General features: G+C 50.3%; 1 long non-coding RNA gene across 1 annotated transcript; it reads left to right on the forward strand.

Annotated features, from left to right (window-relative positions):
• The first annotated feature begins 1610 nt into the window (after nt 1–1610).
• On the forward strand, nt 1611–5846 carry LOC122379154. Its single transcript, XR_006256136.1, has 4 exons — nt 1611–1758; nt 2505–2601; nt 3654–3786; nt 5534–5846. It is a non-coding gene; the product is annotated as an uncharacterized LOC122379154 (long non-coding RNA).
• Nucleotides 5847–19357: the final 13511 nt, after the last annotated feature.

A 19357-nucleotide genomic window follows, 5' to 3' on the forward strand; every position in this document is an offset into this window, starting at 1 on the left:
CGGACTCCCAGCTATGAAGTGATTTGTGAAGCAACTGCAAATGGGGCATTTTGCCCCAACCCCAGGGCAAAACGCCCCACGGCCCGGGGCAAGAAGCCCCATACTCTAGATTACAGATTAAACATGCTAGTTGACCAAATCTTATATGAGAGGTCCGTTAGACCTTGGGAGGCACGGCACTGAAGTTAGCACCTTCCATCCTATCAGGTGTTCAGCTATGACACTATTGTATGAGCAGGCTGTTCACCTGCCTCATAAGGCCAAATAATAAATTATTGTCATGCAACTGTCCACCAAATACTTCCTTTGCCATCCGGTTGCTGAGAAAACTACACATAAATGCATAGAAACTTACTGTTTGCCAGCTACCGAACATTAGGAAGTGGGTAGTACGAACAACACATGAGGCAAAACGCCCCATGGGGCTTTTTGCCCCGCGACCTACTGGGGCGTTTTACCCCATCACGTAGTTCGGTCAGAAAACAACGCCTTGCACTCCAGCAAGACATAATTTAACACGAACCAACCCGGCATTATAAGCGTTAGATAATAGTTGTTCAAAATACATAAAAGTCGTTAACCTGAGGTGGACCATAAAAGAACGCCATGATGCATAACCTGACAACAAAACATAAAAATCACTCCAAAAACACATTTTTGGCTATATCTCCCTAAGGAGTCATCACAATTTCTTTCCAGTCTGGTCATATAATGATCATATAGTGCACGTTTTATAGAAGAGAGAATATTTCCCCAGATCCTTGCCAGTTCCGAGAAACATCGGTGAGGCGTTTTACCTCGGCGGGGCGACTTGCCCCGGTCTACCCTACCACTACCGGCTGCTCTCATGGCTCTTATTTTCGCTTATCCCTGTGTGTAACTCCTTGCTAACTAGACGCTGTCAGTTTTTTTGCCCCCTCTGCAAACAAATAGAGACCATACATCGCTTATTTTTCACCGATCTGCGGTCCTGGCGACCCGTGACTCACGCTGCACACCGGGCGACTCTGCGCCTGACTCAGGGTCTGCTCCAGACCCGTGAGTCGGACGAGTCTGTGGCTGAGTCAGGACCGTGTCTGCCCGTCCATCGCTTGCCGCCGACGGGTTCGCATACGGCTGATACTCCGGGCAGCTTCGGGCAGGTCCGGGCAGCTTCGGGCAGGTCTGGACAGCTCCGCCGGCGGCTGATGGATCTACACTGAAAACAAATCTACTCATGAGGGGAGAGTAATTCATATTTGACTCGCCATTCATGAGTATATTTGGATGAGTAACTCATGCGTGGAGCGTTAACACTCAAGAGTAAAAGTTTACTCGTTTTGAAAACTCAATTGCCCAAATGCATGACCTTCTCCCTATGAGTTGCCTGACTCATGACGCACAAAACATTGGTATCAAAACTCCCTGTTGAGTCTCGCAAACTCATGTAAGGCGAGTAAGGAATGTACTCACGATCCGTGAGTTAGTGAAACTGAACGTTTGGGTTTAAGAACTCATGAAAAAAGAGGACAGGGATTCTTGCTAACTCATTGTTCGTGAGTAATGAGTTCAAAAACCAGTTTGAAATCATTAACTCTTCAAACGCAGCTTAAGGACCATTGATGCGCCGGTAAATATGATCAACCGTGAATTATCCATGAGCTGCTTTACACAAGCCTTACGCGTTAATATTACCGCCATGACGCCATCTTGCATGTTTGTGCCGGAAGTGCAGCACGGGACGCGGCGGACGCAGTGAATTGGAGGCTGGAGCGACTGGTGAGTGTTAGATGTTACGTATTTTACTGCCTGTAGGTATGTTTAAGTGCAAAATGCATATTTTCATTGAAAATGTACCTACATGTGCACTCACACAACACTACTGATACCTTGGGTTGTCCTGTGGGTTGGTTGACCTTCCTAGTCATGTATTGTCTATAACATGAAAGCCTTTTTGAGGGGTTCATAATATGCATCAAAATGTGGAATATCATATCAGTCATGCTCAACATGCCCCTACAGTGAAACCTAACCTGTTATTCTACGGGCAGCTTTGCCAGCGTGAAGCCTAACAGAATAATTAAACATCAAGTATTTTCTTTAAGCCTTTGCCTATAGCATCTAGTTCTGCCAGCCCCTAATGCTCAAACCCTGGTGCAAACATCTATAGGTTAGGATAGGTGGTATATGTGCAAATGAAGTTCGAGTGGTAGGCATGTGGAAGGTTGTATGTTGTAAGATGTAGGCTGGTAGATTGTAGGTACCTATTTACGTTGTAAGGTCTATAAGTTAGTAGGTTATAAGGTAAGGCTAGGTCAGCTTTTCATCATGTTTTCATCTTCCTCGTAGTTCATCTAGTATTTTTGTAATAAACGACTTGTAATTGAATCATTTGGCCGAATCCTTCTAAAAATGAGCACCCCAAGTGCTTTTAAAAGCCCACCCCTGCACCCCCCAAGAGTGAGATCTAGATACCAGGCATGGTCGAATTGATTCTATATGATGTGATGTTCTCATCTCCTCAGCTGGACGGTGCCATGGAGGCCACTTTCTCAGAGAGGCGACACCTCATCGTCAAGAGGAAAATCCCGATGGCCACCATCCGTCGTCGATGAAAACAAAGTATGTACATTGTCATAGATAACATGAATCATTGTACATGGTCTGATGCGTTGTAAATTAGCGATCCTATGCAGTCAGAGTCAGGTGGTTTGGTGCGTGCAACTGCAGACGCGCCTTCACCGGCTCTCAGAGTCAGTTTTCTTTCTGAAGCTCATCTTGAGTTATTTTGCACCCGCCCTCATGTGTATTTTGTTTCCCTTGCCTTTGTTACCGACAGACTAGGGCCAATATCCGAAAATGATTCGATCCACAGGATCCAAGAGCGCAGTTCTTCTATCTGATTATAAATTCATCAATACTTTTTGGAGACCATGCTGGTCCTTGATCCAACATGTTTCTTTTGTCGATGAATACCGGCGATCTTGAATCTTACATTTTTGCTCTGTGGATTGATTCTGGGGATCTTGTATCCTACATTTAGTCTCTGAGAACACATTTTTCTTGCTAAATTTCAAAATGCTTTGCATTAGCGAGGCGTACACGGTTGTTTAAGAAGTCTTTGTGCACAACCTGCTTCGCTGGCCCTAAAGTTCAAACTAAACGCTTAATTTTATGTCTACAGACATGACATTTACGTTGGATCCAGGAAATTTGAACTCTGGCATTTCGTTCTCGCGTGGGGTCCGGAATCCTAAAGTGTTATTTATACGTGCAATCCAGGGGATCTTGGATCCTAAAATTATATTATATTTTTCAATGAGACCAAGGAGATCCAGTATTCTGAAATCCTGGCATTGCATGGGATCTTGCGTATCTTGGATCTTGATTTTTGGCTGAGGCACAAGTCTGTACTTATACCGACAATGCATGCATAACCCCAAGGTCATGTCCGCCGCACGGTAGGGATTGCGAGAGTTACTAGTGCTACTGTAAAACAGATGTGCTTGTGTGACATCGCATTTGCATGACCACCGATAACGGAACTGGATTGGCAGTTAATTTTCAAACGCTGCAGTAAGAAGTAGAAGAATTTAAGCCGGCCATGCGAATATCGATGGCGTCTTACTGGTATAGTCGTCCTTCAGCATGCGTCATTAATCCTTTGTTTTCAGGTCTGGAAAGAGCTGAGTCGGATAAAAAATGCCGACTTGCAGGACACCGACGAGTTGGAACTCTCCCGGGAAGCCATGACCCCGATTGTGGCCAATGGCGAAGGTGAAAAAGCAGCTGGATGCCTCACAGATGGTAAGTTAACAACATTTTACCCGGGAATGTTGGAACCGTAACCGAATAGGTACCAAAAGCTCATGTATTTATGAACGTCCTGTTAACAGTTTGATATACTCGTATACACTTAGGACGGAAAGTATTTAAAAAAAGAGCAGAAAAATGTGAAATTTCATTCGTGCTTCTTATAAGAGATCATACATAGAAGTTCATCGTTATATCCTATGTAGTAAACTACAGTGGATACTCAATACCTATAGGCATTGAGTATGATTAACACATTTTTATCGTCAATTTCAAAATAATATATGCGAGCACTATTTACTCTAAACATATTTTAATGTTATGCTCACAAGCATCTTCTAACCCGCACCCCGCGGGAGTTCCTGGATTTCCAGGCCCTGCTGGGGGGGGGGGGGGGGGGGGAGGAAACGTTTGAACCCCTCTTTCAACTTAGCTCCTGGGCCATGTAGCGATACGGCGAAGGCGGCGTTCGAAAGGACGTCAAAAATAAGGAAGAAATTATTTCGGACACTTTTTTGGTCAGGTCAAAGGTCAGGTCACCAGAGGTCATTGAATACAAAAGTTCACCGATTTCCAGGTTAAATTTTGATAATTTTCAATTTTTGACAACATTAAAATTTTGATCAGATCAACGCATAGCTCGGAAACTAATAGAGCTACAAAACCACAGAAAAGCGCCTTTGATAGCCCATTAACGCTCTTTCTGATTAATTCTCTCAGATTTGACCTGCCGTCAGTGGTTTTGCATGCGGCGGAGGGGTAAAAACTGCCAAAATAGATATATTTTTTTCTGAAAGTTTTTCAGCAAAAACTTTTGACTTAAGCCTTTCACGTACTTTCTTTTACCGGAATCGTGTTTCTCTCGGCAAGACGCATTGAATAAACTATTATGTGACCTTGAAAGGTTAACTTAAAAATTTGACCTCAGTTCAAGGTCATGACCTGACCGATAAGGGTCAGGTTGCATATCAGTTGATCCGTTCGTCGAGATGAACACAACGAAGGTGTTTTCATCGTTCTTTGCCTCTATCAAAAGTTCTTCGCGAAAAACTGTCAGATACCATTCGTGACCTGAGATGTCATCAGGGGCATAAAACGGGGTCACGGGTGCCATTTTCATGTTAAGTGTGGTTGCACTAATTGCTTATATGCCTGCTTTACCATATTATCAGAGAGTATCATCGATGAAAACACTGAAATAAATTCATAAAATACAGATATTTGCTGTAAAAGAGACTAGGTGCAGATTTGGTCAAATTAGGTGCACTCGCCGGGTAGCCCGTCGCGAAAACGGCCAATATGACTTACGGCCAATATGACTTACGTCCAAAAGAGGCGCCTTTCGATTGTCTCCAATTTACTTACCTTTAACTGAGAGGTCGCAAAATTCACCTGACCTTAGGCCATCGACATCAAAATGCTAAGATATACATTTTGTACAAACTGTTGCTCTTATCAATCGCTGCAAGTTTCAAAGCAATCGGTCACTAGGGTGTAGCTATGGTAGGCTTTATAACTTTTTAAGTAGTGAGGTCACTTGGCTTGACCTGGCGACCTGACTTTAGGTGACCCGGAGCGCCGCCGTTTTTTGAGATATTCGCGAAAATCCACAGAAGGGGTGTTCAAACACCCTCCCCCTCCCCCAGGAAGACGTGGGTTAAAATTGCGAGAGGCATACTGTACCAAATTAAAGTTTGCAGTTCGTGGCCTTGATTTCTGAAGGTAAATTTTTCCGTCGCAGACGATGCGATCGACCATCTTCTCTGCACCGTGCTAAAGAGCACCAAGTTGTGTTCACATCGGCGCCGCAGCCACGGCCTCATGTGGCGGACGACTTCCACGCCATAGAGGGCGTGCCAGCAGTGCAGTTTAAGGAGCAAACGGCAAAGGTGAACAAGCTGCTGACGTGGGGGGCCGCGTTCACAGTGTTTGCGCAGTCGTTCAAACGCCCAGCCATCCGTCTGGCCGGCTACCTGATGTGTGCCGTGATCCTGAAGACCGATGTGTCGCCGCCCCCAAAGCAGTGGGCGGCGATGACCGGCTGCGCTTAGGAGTGCACGGGGAGTGACATGAGACAGCACTTTAGGGACTTTCTGTCTCTTTTTGTGTTTGTGTTTCTGCCGGGTAGTTTTGCAAAGAAATGGCGTTAACGCTTTTTCATGCGTGTAGGCCAAGTTCATGTCTGGAAGGGCATGAGCGTCGTGCTGTGTTCATCACCCTTGTTCATATGATCAATGATGTAATAGTCGTGGTTTATCTGCATGCTATGCATTGTTTTAATAAACCTTATGTTTTAATGTTATGACTCTCATCTCATGGGTGAGGCTGACCGCCAGGGGATGAGTCGACAGAGTGGAAAAACCGGCGGCAGAGCGATCTAATAGGTGTGTTCACTTGACCATCATGTTATGAGTTACATTTAACTCGCGTATCAATCGTTGCATGGCATGAGTTACTAGCAATGCTTGAATTCGTCACAAACGGTAAACTCATGTGGTATGAGTGAGGGAACGAGAGTTAACCCGCAACTCATTGGTGATGTGACCGCTACAGGGCTAGTAACATTTACTAGCGCCTCATGTAGTCAAACGTGTGGTGTCTTCATTAACGGTGTAATATGAGTAAGCCTATACTCGCATATCATGAGTAATCAAAATGAGTTACCAAGAGTACATGAGTTTTTCACAATCGGTTAACTCATAATACACGAGTGAAGAGACATGAGTTAACGCACAATTGAGAGGTGGAATGACCGGTGCAGGCCTAGTTACATTACCGGCGCCTCGATCAGTCAAATAGGTTGTTTAAAATTACCGCCGGTTCATGAGTTTACTCATCACCCATGGGTAATTTTGTTTTCAGTGTACTGGCTGTGAATAACGATGTCCCCCGCGCACCATTGTCCAGAAACTCGGACCGTCCAAACACAGACGACTCCACAAAGGCGCTCCGTGGGCGCACGGTGTGTTGTGCCGCCGCCTCCTGGCCGAGAGCCACTAACTTGTGACGCATGGTCCGGTCCCTATCGGCGGTCTCAGGTGACGTATGACGCGGTCCGGGGGCGCCGCGGGGCCGGCCGCGGCGTCCGGTCAGCCCGCTTTGGCAATCACAGCCACCATTTATTATGGTAATTAATGATAGCTGGCCATCGATGGGATCCTTCTGTGGAGCGGACGCGCCAGCAGGTACGGGAAGGAGCGCTACGATAATTGCATTCACTATTTGAAAATTGTATGCTAGCTGAAACGATGGAACATCGAACATCGAGAAATATGTGGTACAGCAAAATAACATATATAGAAAATGCAAAATTGTGCTTTATCTTTTATCAGTCTTGTTGCATGTATGTACCTAAGTGCCCGAACCAATTTCTTCGGAAAAGTATCTTTTGTACAATTTTATTATATTTAAAATGTTCCTAACTTCTTTGTGTTAAATTTTCTCTTTTTCCATTTGGGGAACACTTTTACCAATACTTGTTTTTTATTATTTCTGGTTCAATACCTAATGAACGGAAACCTTATGCAAGACACGGCCAAGTTAACTTAAACCTAAAGCGCACATTGCATGCATTCGTTTGTTTTAAATGTTGACCCGTGCTCGGCTTTGGTGCAGTCATCGAAACATTGCTAATGTTTTTATTATGCACACTGCAGCCAACAGCTAACCTCGGCAAAGTTCAAAGAGCCATTACCAATGTAGCATTCTATATCGGGCTCTCAGCACCTGCTGACACTGCAAAATGGCCGCAATTTAGATCTGTAATGGATTAAATCAGAACCGACGAGCTTCGAGGTTAGAATTCTGCCGGCAGTGCCCCCCCCCCCCCCTCCCTATATACCCAGCTGACCAGCCAGGCGTCGATGGAGAATCACCGTGAGCGATTTGTCGGTGGGTCGCGCCCTGACTGATTTTCGCCCATACGTCACTCGGCTTCACGTGCTGCCTCAATGACACGGAACATATGGGCTCCGACCGGCGGGGGCCACGCCGTCTGCTGAATACGGAAACATCGTGAGTAATTGAATTCACTATCCGCCGCGCATATATGGTGCACTTTATTTTATGAGTGCTCAACTGCGTTGTAAATGACCATACATTATTCGCTCGCATCAGCGTGCTGTCATTTATTCACGAGTGCAATTTTACGACTCGTTCTGCTGTGTGCCTGGTGTTTTAGGCGCCGGCAGAGGTCGGCTGAGTGGTGGGGCCGCCGTGTCTGTTCGCACCGCCGGCCGCGTGCTGACGACCCAGGATGTCACGCCGGGGGGGGGGGAGGCTCCTATCACCGAGACGGACCCCCGGCTCAGACGTGTGAGCCGCACGGGAATACGGCCGGCACAGGGTCACGCCGGCCACTTAGCCCGTCTTCGTACATCAAGCATAGTTCTATGAGCGTATGGTAAAGGTGAAGATAGAGAGAGAGAGAGAGAGAGAGAGAGAGAGAGAGAGAGAGAGAGAGAGAGAGAGAGAGAGAGAGAGGGAGAGAGAGAGAGAGAGAGAGAGAGAGAGAGTTTGGGGTTACGTGTTCATCACATATAGTAGCATCATTCAAAGCAATATTAAATTGAACGACTATGGTATAATAAAGACAATAAAATAATGAAAAAGATGAGCTTCTGTAGATTCTGGCTGGTGTAGCCAGTAGAAACACTGTAACATACAGATATCTCTTGTATTTCGCCACAAAATCGAGACATATATAGTTTTACATACGAACTTAGTTATCTAGTATTGCACACATGTGGCGAGAACATCGAATGTAATAAACGAATACATATGGTTTTCAATATACACATTGCCAATACAATTGTCCAAACAATACAGCAGTTTAAGCGAACGGAACGTTAAAAAGGGGGGCGCACAACTTAATCAAAGGCTTTAGCAATTTCGAGACTGGTAAAAGCGACATCTATTAGAAAAACTGAAACTCGCGGTTCACAGCATCTAGCGGTGACCGGTGGAAGTAAACGCGCCTAGCGGTGACCGGCGGTACACGCAGGGGCTACATCACTCCCCCGCCCTAGTTAAACACCATAAAAAGAAGTTTGGCGGCGAGTACGCGACGAACGGCGGAGAGGGGGTGGCGAAGCAGGCGGCGGGTCCGGCGGCACGCGGCGAGCCGGGCGAGAGCCGCCGGGGGCACCTGAGCGGCTGGGTGCAGGCGATGCAGCAGGCGGGCGGTCCACCGAGCTGTCTGTCGCTGTAGTAGGCGTGTCGTTCACCAGGACGTCCGGTGCTGCAGGCGGCGTTGCGGCAGGCATGTTGTCCGTGAAGGCCGGTTTACACCGAGCCAGGGTGACGGTGTCGCGTCGCCCGAGACGGTCGATGGTGGCGGTGTGCTGGTCGCGGGATAGGACACGATAAGGACCGTCATAGACGTATTGGAAAGGAGAGCGATGCGAATCGCGTCGGATGAAGACGTGGGAGCAGGTTTGCATGTCTTGAGAGATGAAGATTTGGCGGGAGCCAGGACGAGGAGGAGTTGGACGGAGCTCCGACATGGCGGCACGGAGACGAGAGGCTAGGGAAGCCGGATCAGAAGAAGTGTCCGACGACATGGGGGAAAGGAAGTCACCAGGAAGTCGGAGACTGCAACCATAGACTAGGTCTGCAGCGGTGCATCCGAGATCCTCCTTGAGGGCCGTGCGCACTCCGAGTAGCACCAGAGGAAGTCGGTCCGACCAGGAAGCGGCGTCGTCATCGGTCCGCAGAGCTGACTTCAGTTGGCGGTGGAAGCGCTCTACCATCCCGTTTGCTTCTGGGTGGTAGGCGCAGGTCCGGATCCGAGAGGTGCCGAGAAGCTTGGAGACTTCTGTCCAGAGGCGGGACTCGAACTGGGATCCTCTGTCGGTGGTGATGAGTTCGGGTACTCCGAAGCGGGCGATCCAGCCGCTGACGAGATGCCGAGCCACCGTGACGGCGTCCATGGTGGGCAGAGGAATTGCCTCGGGCCATCGGGTGAAGCGGTCGACGACAGTCAGGAGATAGGAGTTGCCATGGGACGGAGGAAGTGGTCCGACAAGGTCGATGTGGATGTGCAGGAAGCGAGAGTCAGGTGGCTGGAAGCTGCCCATGGGTGGCTTCGTGTGGCGCTGGATCTTGGCACGCTGGCAGTGCTGGCAGCTCCGGACGAAGGCACGGATGTCCGCGTTGATGTGGGGCCAGATGAACCTCGATGAGATGAGATGACGCGTAGCGTTGATGCCAGGATGAGACAAGTCGTGGAAGCTCTTGATGATGGAAGGGCGGAGTCTGGCTGGGACTACAGGTCTAGGTGTGGCCGTTGAGGTGTCGCACCAGAGACGAAGATGCGGATGATCAGGGACTGGGAAGTCACGGATGACCAGAGATGAGGATTGTTGCAGCTTCGGCAGGTCAGGATCGTTGGCTTGGTGTAGGGCGATGTCGGCCAAGCTCAGAAGGCCAGGTGAAGGTGTAGCTGCGGCAGAAGCTGGCGCAGACACTGAGCTGATCCGTGAGATGGCGTCAGCTACCGGGTTGAGGTGTCCAGGAACATGTCCGATCTTGCTGGTGTGCTGCAGAATCAGGTCCATGTGACGTTGTTCACGGAGAGAATGGTTGGCGTTGCCGTTGGCCTTGAGAGCAAAGACGAGCGGCTTGTGGTCCGTGAGGATCTCGAAGTCGCATCCTTCCAGATAGGGCAGGAAATGTCGCACGGCGAGGTACATGGCGAGTAATTCCCGTCCAAAGGTGCTGTAGCGGCGTTGGGTGGGCGTGAACTTGCGCGAGAAGAAGGCGAGAGGCTGAAGAGAACCACCAACTCGCTGGTGGAGCACGGCGCCGGCTGCTGTGCTGCTGGCGTCAGTGCTGAGGCTCAGAGCTGCATCTTTGACGGGATGAGCGAGCTGGGTGACGTCAGCGAGGGCGGCTTTGGCTGCAGAGAAGGCGGCGTCTGCCTCTGAGGTCCACGTGACTGAAGCAGCTCGGTCGTCTGAGGCAGTCAGGCCGTGGAGAGGAATCAGAAGGTTGCGTGTTCAAATCACGTCGGGGTCACCAATCTGGCTGGTGTAGCCAGTAGAAACACTGTAACATACAGATATCTCTTGTATTTCGCCACAAAATCGAGACATATATAGTTTTACATACGAACTTAGTTATCTAGTATTGCACACATGTGGCGAGAACATCGAATGTAATAAACGAATACATATGGTTTTCAATATACACATTGCCAATACAATTGTCCAAACAATACAGCAGTTTAAGCGAACGGAACGTTAAAAAGGGGGGCGCACAACTTAATCAAAGGCTTTAGCAATTTCGAGACTGGTAAAAGCGACATCTATTAGAAAAACTGAAACTCGCGGTTCACAGCATCTAGCGGTGACCGGTGGAAGTAAACGCGCCTAGCGGTGACCGGCGGTACACGCAGGGGCTACAAGATAAAACGTATCACGTAACATACACAGACAAAATTTACGTAATATAAACGTAACAGATAAAATTTTTGCTGAAAAGTTACTAAATTTCTTCCATTTCTTCACCTTTCTCTTACGGATTTTCTGTATTCTCCCGCGTACCCTTATGATCGCTATTCAAATGTCGCACTTATCGTTGCAATTGAAATAGCTGCAACGGGTAGCACTCGCCCCAACCATATGACCCTTAATTACCCGCGCCCCGTAGGGGGCCGAAACGGCCCCTCCCTGTCCTTTTCCGTCGATATCTCCTAAACGGCTAAAGATATCGCCACCAAACTTTCAGGACCCCTCCGGGCATCAATTTTACATATTGTGACCAAAATTTTTTTCCAGAGGCTATGATAGGTTGGCCACAAATTACGTCAGAGTGACGTCATGTTCTGCCATTTTCGACCAAAAAAAGACCTTCTCGAGAAGAGCTGTCAGGCCTACAGCTTGGAAGATACAGAAAAACGATCAAGACAGAAAAGATGTAAAATTGACAGGGCTACAAAACTGCTATCTCGGATTTTTAAATTTTTTGAGTTTTGACCCTAAAAATTCAAAATGCGATTTTTTGGATTTATTTGTCAAAAAATCCAAAAAGTTTTTTGAGTTTCAAAAACCCGGAATATATGTGTTAGTACCAACCGTCTTCTATCTACATACCAAATTTCAGATCAATAGGTATCTTGTTTTTTGGCTAAGTTATAGCGAAAAAAACTGTTCAAAAATGATGACTTCAAATTTTCAAACTCAATTTTTGGCAATTCTAGACTACGTAGAGCAAAACAAAGACCACCATTAGACTTCTCGTGACGAGTTTCATCGAATCGATACCCATTTTATGCAAAAATATCAACTTTGAAATTTGACCTAATTTGACCTGACCTTGACCTGACCTTCACCAAAACGTGACATAAGCTGGCCCTAAAGGCTGCCTGACGCACATAATCGCATTTGTCATGTAAAATGGACCATAAAACATGTATCACACGACACTTTCACATTGTGACCCCCAGGCAGTGGCGTAGACAGGGGGGGCCATGGGGGCCATGGCCCCCCCTTTCCGCCCAGCCGCCCAAATGGCGCCCCAGTTAGCGCCGACTAGGCTGATGCCGTTTTACAGAGAGGACATGAATTAAAAAGTGATGTGCAGGCAGGGATCGAACTCAATATCTATTTAGGGGTGCCTGGACACCTAAATAATCTCCAGGGCACCCCCAAATACGACCTGAGCCCCCAAATGTTGAAGGGCACCCCTCCGAAAACCAGAATATTCCGAACCCTCAGGGTCGATGGCGCCCCTGAAGAGCCGCTGGCACCCACCTAAACGGAACAGTCGCCCCATTAAAGCTTGATGGCGCCCCTCTAGATCACCCGGCGCCCCTCTGAAGTTCACAGCTGCCCCAATCGACCCATCCAAGATCGATCCCTGAAACCACTGGCGCCCCTCTAAAGCACCCGCATTCTTCTCAAGATCACAGTCGCCCTATCCGAGATCAATAGCGCCCTCAAGAGCCACTAGCGCCCCACCTCCTTGAGACTGAAGTCGTCCCGCTTGAGACTAAAGTCGCCCCATTCAAGCCCAATGACGCCCCTCCAGAGCGTCCGGCGCTCTTTTGACGATCACGCCCATCTAAATGAAGGTTACAGCTGCCCCATCTTAAGATCGATGGCAGCCCTCTGAAACCAATGGCGCCCTTCTAGACTACCCGCCATCCCTCTGAAAATCACATTCGCCCCATCCGAGACAACGCTGCTCCTCTGAAAATCCCAGTCGGACCATCCGAGATCAATGGCGCCCCTCCAGAGCGTCCGACGCCCTACTGAAGGCAGCAGTGACCCCATCCAAGCATTGCACCCCTCTAGAGCACCCGGTGCCCTTCTGAAGATCACATTCGCCCTATCCGAGGTCGTTGACGCCCTCCAGTAGTCACTGACGCGAAACTGAATTGGATACTTCGGTCCCCCCCCCCCGAAACCACTGACGCTAGGCAATTTTTTGACAATGGGGCTTTCTCATCGACACCAAGGGCCCTTTTCAAGATGCAGCAGCTAGGCGGCGCCGAGCTGGGCTTGGATGTAAACTAGAATTTGACATTAAAAGGGCATTTGAGAATTTGACCTAAGGTTAAGGTCATAACCTAACCGGTAAAGGTCATATTGCATATTAGTCGATCCATATTTTCGAGAAGGAAAATAATTATATAGGGTGTTGCATTGCTCTACCATATCTCTATCAAAAGTTATTGTCCAAAATCTACTGGAGACCTTTCATGACCTGAGATGACCTCAGTAGCATAAAAGTGGTCACATCACGAGTGACATTTACCGATTAAATGTGTCATATTTACCTGCATCCCGATGGTTGAGGTTGTTTTTCTTCAGAAGAAGAGCATTTCAATTGTCTCCCATTAATCCGCGCCGTGCTGGAGGGGGGGGGGGGGGTACGCCCCCCTTAGGTTTTTTTTCTCGCGAACATCTCAAAAACGGCGTCGCGCAGCGCCTGCGCTGTCTTTGGTACACCTGTTCATACCTCTTTTCTACACAGCTTGTTAAATGTCAGATGAGGCTCGTTCAAGGTCAGGTCACTAGGGCACGTCAAGTGACCTTACCTAAAAAAAAGTTAAAAGACCCGCTATAGCGACACCGTCTGAACGATCACTTTTGAAACTTTTAGAGATTGATAAGACTAACAATATGCATAAAATGTTCATCTCGGACTTTTTATTTCTGTGACCTAAGGTCAGGTCAATTTTGGAACCTCAAGTCAGTGGGAGAAAAGTGAAATGCGCCTCTTTTGGACGAATGTCGTTTAACCCGCGCCCGGCTGGGGGTCCTGGATTTCCACACCCTGCTGGGGGGGGGGGGTTTGAACACCCCCCTATCGCTTTTGATAAAAAACACTGAGCTGCAAATTGCATTAACTGGATTTTATGAAAAATCAGCGAAACCTGGTTCTGATACTCGTGCCGGTTCCGTAGTAACACCTAGTAAATCATGCATGAATATATGACGTTACATTTTAGACTGACCCCCTGTCACTAGCTCACTATGGCGCCCCTCTCAAGGGAAAAAGTCGCCCCCTCGAGCACCATGGCCCCCCCTTTCGCTGATTTCTGGCTACGCCACTGCCCCCAGGTGACCCCCAGTGACCTGACCTCTGTGACCTGACCTGGTATCAGTGACCTCAGATAGCGAAGTATGTGTCTGACGAACAATGTACCATCGATGGTTTTCAATAATTTACCAATTTACTCGATTTCACAACACATTTCTTGAAATGCCTGTGAACGGGGAAAATCCGACCTTTGACCTGACCTGTGACGTCATCGGTTTGACCTAGGCCAATGAAATTTGGTCACAAGGTAGTTCCCTGGTGGGGCTATCGAACACCGCTTGAATTTCGAAAATCGGCCGGTAAATTTCCGAGATCTTAGGGGGGGGGGGCCGAAACGCCCCCCCCCCCTTCGGGTGGTAGGGTCCGCCGATAGCCCTACGGGGCGCGGGTTATTAACACGCAGCATTGCTCAGTGATTTAGAAGCTGAAATAACTATCACAATCAGTCTTCCAGTTAAAGGTAGAAAGTAACTCACACAGCTTATCAGGCCAGCATTAACCGATACAACACCATACCACACCGAGGCCATTTTTTAATGGATAGGTACTAAGCATGAGCAGTTCACTCGGCCTAACGTCAATCAAATGCCATTCGTCATAAGATATGCTAGGTATTCAGTATTCAGTTCCATGAAACCTAATGACCGTAACTTCAGGGGCAAATCAATCTGTCACTCCACCTTGTAGTTACGAGGTGACGACACGCATTTCTCCATTACCGTAACCGGCCTTGCGTGACGTGTAATTTCATTTTTACGGTGCACTCTTTGAGCTGTTATCATCTAACGGGCTTTTGCGCTGGTTAATACATCATACTGATATGCGGGCCGATTACAGAGCACCATCGCAGTCCACGCACGTCCTTGACTGCGCCGCGGCCTGGTCGGAGTGACGGTGATCTGAGGTGGCCGCCGGGCGCGCCCCAGGCACCCCGGGACCGGTCGCGGACGGCCTGCGTGCCCGTCTCGACACATTGCGTGACGATGCCGCTCAGCGTTTCCCAGCTGGATCCGCCGGGCACAGGGCGTTTTTGTTCGACCGGAGACGAGCTCCGTAGGTGACAGCTCGAAGGCTGCGGTCGCCGAGTAATGGGAAACGAGACGGTGAGCTCACTGCCTGGTCGGTGGGATTGGTTGTCGAAATGTGGTCGGGAGAGGTGGTCCGCACCTCTAACCCGAGGCGTTCCGCTCGGAGATTCTCCGGGGGCTGCCCCGGGGCGTCGGCGAGCTTTGTTGTGTGCGTCCCATCACGGCCGGTTCAGCGGTCTGCTGTGGGAGCGGCTGTGCGGCCCCCGCCCCCGCCCTGGCCTCGACTGGCCCGCCCCGGTCGTCCGGTCGAAATACTCTCAATTACGGCCAATTTACAATACCGTCAGCCCATTACGGGTCCGTCATTAGCCTCTGGCCGGCTTTGTGGGGCTCCGAATCAATAATGGATTGAGTTGGAACTGCGCGCTGACGGGATGATGGCGGGTAAGTGGCCGCGCGCCGACCGCCGACGCGCCGAGATGGATTGGCATTAGTCGGCAGCCCGCCGGCGCCGCCGCCGGACCCAGGGGCGGTACGGCGCGCGCGCGCATCCGGCCGCCGACTGATGTGTTTATCGCGCGAACCGGCAGCGGGCCGAGACGGGTCAGAAGAACACCCCCGGCGGCAGGCGGAGACGGGTCAGACGAGCACCCCCGGCGGCAGGCGGAGACGGGTCAGACGAGCACCCCCCCCCCCCGGCCCAGCCGTGACCCGAACTCGCCATATGGAAATGGAACAGTCTGCCCCCAGGGCGGACACGCTCGCGTTCTATAGTTGAGCGGAGATGAGTCTCTCTGAGGTGGTAACGTTGGACCGTCCATAGCCATGGGTTCAGTGACATTGATGACCGAGCGGTCGCCCGGCCAGCCGCGAGACAGCCCGCAGCGCGGAGACGAGGTTTTTGTCGCGGCGACTGACCTGTCCGGTCGTCGGGGATGGCCGGGGCGACTCAGACAGTAGCGGCGAGCCACGCGGATTTGATGGAAGTGAATCTGCTGAGTCAGCAGCACGCTGACGCCAGCCTTTCTGCACCTCTTTATCCCTCACAAAGCCCTTATCTCAGCGTCTATCAGCGCCGCCCACCTCCTGATTTCCAGCTTCAGCCGCTGCCGCCCACCTCCTGAGTTCCAGCTTCAGCCGCTGCCGCCCACCTCCTGAGTTCCAGCTTCAGCCGCTGCCGCCCACCTCCTGAGTTCCAGCTTCAGCCGCTGCCGCCCACCTCCTGATTTCCAGCTTCAGCCGCTGCCGCCCACCTCCTGATTTCCAGCTTCAGCCGCTGCCGCCCACCTCCTGAGTTCCAGCTTCAGCCGCTGCCGCCCACCTCCTGAGTTCCAGCTTCAGCCGCTGCCGCCCACCTCCTGATTTCCAGCTTCAGCCGCTGCCGCCCACCTCCTGAGTTCCAGCTTCAGCCGCTGCCGCCCACCTCCTGAGTTCCAGCTTCAGCCGCTGCCGCCCACCTCCTGATTTCCAGCTTCAGCCGCTGCCGCCCACCTCCTGAGTTCCAGCTTCAGCCGGTGACCAGCACAGTCTCTCCCACATCTTTATCCGCCGTCCAGCTAACCCACCATCCCACCACCTCATCGTCCCACCATCCCACCGTCCCACCACTCCTCTGTCCCAGCCCAGCCCACTGCGTCGGCCCCGTCCCGGAGCGTGACGTGGGTCGAATACGGAGCGGCGCCGGTCTGCGTCGGTCCCCGAACCTCTAGTCTGGAATGTACCGGACCATATGGTCTGCATAGGCGCGCCGCATTACCATTCCTCCACGCTGTGCCGGGAATCTGGGCCATGACGCGATCCGGTCACGGAGTGGGACGACACAAAATGGAGAGATGAACAGAGCCTGGAGAAGATTAGAGTCAGCCGCATCTTGCCCGTGTGACGTGGTGTTCAAATGAAGCCATGACGGGCATCCAGTCGACGATTTTTTAGTTTATTTTCTATCACAAGCCTGCTCCAGCTGTGAAGTCCGATTGTAACAAGCAGTGTTTCTAGTGTTTCTACCTATCTCAGCTCCTATATGCTCGGTCCGTCGGTCCGTCTTCGCCGCCGTCCCATGTCCATCCCATTCACACCCTTATCATCGCGCAGTGTTAACGACACGGCTCGCCGCTTCCCGTTTAGCACTTCCGCCGACACAATCTTGTGCTCGACAAAAACGGCGCGCCAACAGCAGAAAAAGGCGCGACGGCGCCGCGCCCGCGCCAGGGGCTCGTTTTCCACACGGCAGCACCCCTGATTGGGTACAATGCTCGCGCGCAGCGCAGCGCTCAGCGGGTGTCGGGGTGACTGAGGAGCTCGACTCGGTCTAGTGCTCGACTCACTACGACAATGCCGGCGCGGCTAACCGGGTGTGAGTGTTTTATGGCGCGCCGTCCTGATTTAGTGAGCGTAGTGCCGGCCGGTGGCTAATTAGGACGACTGGAAGTGTAAACACGTTCGTTATCCGCGCGGGGTCCGCCGTGGGGAGGTGACGACGGTGACAGGCTGCGGTACGGTCGCCGGGGGACCGTTCATTTTGTGGCCACTGAGGCGGCTAATTTTGTGTGACAGCCACTAAAAGGCTGTGATAGTTCCATTATGTAGTGGAATATATTTACCGGAGAGCAGTGAAAGGCTGAAGTGGTTTATTGACGGTTTTCAGCTAAGTAGGATAAGTGCATAATTACCTAGCCCTTTTATCAACAACATGATGTAAATGACATAGACCTTGGCACAATGCATATCAATATCAACGACATTGTTCCAAACTTTGAAGCCAAAATATAATAAATAAAGAATCATCGGTGCATTTGCACTTTGCAGCCAGCCCAGTTGTGCGGCAATGCCTGTTGGCCTTTGTCTGAAACAATGACGCTTGTGAGCGGTCTCATAACAATCACGCCTTTTTCGTCAGAATGCAGAGACTCGGATTAGCCGCTGTCTGTTTGATGGCCTTCACTTTGCACGATGACACCGCGGCGCTCTGGCGTCGCTCATCTCAGCGGAGCTCTAACACGGGGTGACGGGTCCCCCCAGCCGGCCGGCCGGGCCGCCGACAGTTTCCGGGCTCAGCGTTCATGCGATGACATCAGTCGACACGATATACCGCCGCCAGGACCAGAAAACTCTCTGCACAGGCGAGATTAGGCTCTCAGTGGAATGCAGAGACGATGTAGGACACGCCTTATCTTAAACTCCGGATGGTGTTATTCTCTGGAGCTGCATGCAACAGCTGAGCTTGTAAAGCAAACATGAAATAAGCGCTGTCACCACCAGTTGCTGGATAAGCAGATCATGCTTGGGGTTTTCAAAGTGAGTGTAAACGTATTTCAGGTTATAAATCAACTGCTATTGAAGAGGGACTGCTGACTGCGTTTTCCAAACAGGCCAGACCAAACGGGCGTCTTTACGACAAGCTCGTGACAGAGCCGAGCTCTTCAAGTCGTCCGATGCACACTAAAATGTTGATGAGTTCGGAATCCTCGTGACTGGGATGACAGGCGAGACGGATCGTTATACATTTATTGACGGTACGAGCCGTGGTGATGCTGTGTACTGCTACGATGAGGTTTCTGAGGCTGTGATTTGTTCCCCGTCGCAGTCACTCAGTTGTTTTCTAATGCAACGTCGCAGTCACTCAGCTGTTGTCCTCTGCAACATCGCAGTTATTCATGTGAGCCCGCGTACCGCGCTTCCGTGCACAGGGGAATCTCATTACAAATAGCTTTTGGAGATCACACTTCAATGCGCACAGCATTTTCTTTTGTCATTGCAGTTGAACTAGCATAATCTACCATTGTTGAAATTTGACGTGATACAGCTACCGAATCTTCAAATTAGTGACACTTCCTTACGCTGAGTCAATCTTAGTGGCTTCCTGCCGCAGTCCGGGCGGAGCCTCTGCGCTCCGTCGGACTCTCCATCGGCATCCAGCGCGGGGCCGGTTAGAGCGTGCTGACGACCCTCCGCCCGTCGTTGGAGGCTCGAGCACCCGCTCCGCCCGCCTC

Source organism: Amphibalanus amphitrite, unplaced genomic scaffold (assembly GCF_019059575.1).
Source record: "Amphibalanus amphitrite isolate SeventyFive unplaced genomic scaffold, NRLGWU_Aamphi_draft 000072F_arrow, whole genome shotgun sequence".
NCBI lineage: Eukaryota > Metazoa > Arthropoda > Thecostraca > Balanomorpha > Balanidae > Amphibalanus > Amphibalanus amphitrite.